Below are 2,393 nucleotides of genomic sequence, written 5' to 3'. Positions count from 1 at the left end.
GCAATATTGATCTAATCCTTCTTAACTTTAGGAACCTCCTTCTTTTTTTAAACTAGGTCAGACTTTACCATTAATGTGTCTTTTGTAGCCCGAACCGTCATACCCCTAGTCAAGCTTTCACCCCTTTCACCTTTCTTAGAATTCTTCGATTGCTTCTCTCTATAAATAATCTTTTCCTTACCCTTTCCTGTCACATAATTCTTCTTTTTAGGCATTATAAGAGTCTTAAACTCAATTCCTTGTGTTCTCGGACCTAGACGTTCTTTATTAGGTGCCTTCTTACTTCCAAGACGTCCCTTCACATCAAAGTTGCGTGACCCGACTCAATCCCTTCTACTTCTAGGATTCAACCATGCCTTGTATGCACTAGATAAGGCAGGATGAGCTTGGTCACTCGCACAAACGGTCCACAACGGTCTTCCAATCCAATAAGTCTCGTACTTGTGAACGATACTTTCATTCAACGATACTTCACGAGGACTATCGTTATAGCGTGGAACTACTTGTTCAAGTCCATATTGTCGCATCAATCGAGGACACTAAAAAGTTAACTTAGAAATACTAGGAATGCAACAATACGGAATATCATTCGTGCCAACCATCCTAGTAATCCTCCACCAAGGCACCACCCACCAAATGGAAAATTCTCTCTTTGCAAAGAAAATCTTCCAATCATCATATGACATGTTAACATAGTAATTCTTCTTCCTGCAGACTAGATCGTTGGGACCATATTTTTCAATATCTTCGGGGGCTTCAAAGAGTTCTAAACGCTCCATCAACCAAATCTGCAAAATAAAAAAAATAAAAAATTAGTCGATTTTTTTTTTTTTTTTTTTTGTTTTTGTTTTTGCAGAAAACCACCGTGATATGGCAGAATGCACCGTGTCACAGTAGACATGCACCGTGACACGGTGCCTGCTTTGTGTCACGGGGGGTAATCAGAGCGCGTTTTTACCTGCAACAGCACTAGAGAGCCCTTCCTGATGGCTTTCCGGTCAGCTTTTTCTTCGTCAAGGCCGCGCAAAGTTTCTCCAAGGCAAGTAGGCATAGGAGATCTCCCAGATTCAACATGTTCAAGCACAGACGCTAAACAAGCGTGTCCTACCCTACCGTTTGCAAATAAAAGCTTGGTAAACATGCAAAAAATATAAGCCCTTCTACGGTATACATGATAAGACTCAGAGACAGGGCGATTGAAATACAAATTTGCAAGCTTTTCTATATCTACTTCATTACCACACACAATTTTATTTAAATCTGGATCTGTCAGATTCAGATGGTGTTCAACGTCTTGGAAATAATACTCACATAGGGTAGGCATGGCAATGAGATTTCTGGCAGGAAAACCAAAGATGGCACCGAATTCCTTCAGCATGGGACAAATTTCATCATAATCAAATTTGAAACAATGTGTTTCTGGAATCCAATAATCTAAAGTTGCCCTAAGAAAATCGTGTTCAATTGCTACATGCCTTAAGGCTAATAAGCCTCTGACATGAAACATTTCCAGCTCTCTTTTGTCAGCATTGGTCAAAGAATAAGACCAGTCGCGCAATGTATTATCAAAATTCTGAGACATTATTATCGAAATATGAAATTCTAATTATTTTATGTTTTGTAATTATGCATATCATGAATAAACTTGTCTTATATTATAGCCAAAACGCTTGGAAATACTCAAAATCTATCTTTCTACGCGTGCAAACTACACCGCTGCAGAATACGCGCACCGTGACACGGGAAATTCCATCGTGTCACAGGGATTAGTGCCGCGACACGACATGCTATGCCTTGACACGGTGTACACTGCCGTGTCGCGGTGCCCACGCGTCTTCATATTTTTATCCTTTACCTATTTTTATCCGGATTTTTATTGTTTTGCCTTCACTGTTTATCTTCTAATTCTGTTTTTCGAGAGTTTCATTCCTAATAAAATTCTCCATTTATTTTATTTTTTTATTTTTTTCTTTATTATATATTATTATTTTATTTTTTATTTTTATTTTTATTTTCAATTTTCTTTTTATTTTGGGGGAGTTGTAAAACTTGTCCTATTTTCTTTTTTATTTCTTTTTTCTCTTGGGGAAATTTTAAAATTTGTCCCATTTTTTCATTTTTTTTCTTTCTTTTGGGGAAGGTCGGTACCCTCCACTTACGATTTTTTATTTTTCGCATCATTAATAAATACACAATCACACACAATGAGTCTCAAGCACACACTAATACACACTAATAAATGCATAGACTGTGAATGAAATACATAAAGTGAATCATGATGCATAAATAGTGTCAAGTGTCATCAACCATAGTACATAATAAAAACCCTCGGTCAAAAATCTGTAGAACTAGAAGAGTGAGGATAAGTATCATCTTCAGCCTGTGAATACGTG

The sequence above is a fragment of the Chenopodium album genome, chromosome 4 (assembly GCF_948465745.1).
Source record: "Chenopodium album chromosome 4, dcCheAlbu1.1, whole genome shotgun sequence".
In the NCBI taxonomy this organism is placed as follows: Eukaryota; Viridiplantae; Streptophyta; class Magnoliopsida; order Caryophyllales; family Amaranthaceae; genus Chenopodium; species Chenopodium album.
The sequence above is the reverse complement of the archived record's forward strand: the minus strand, read 5'-3'. Positions refer to the sequence as shown.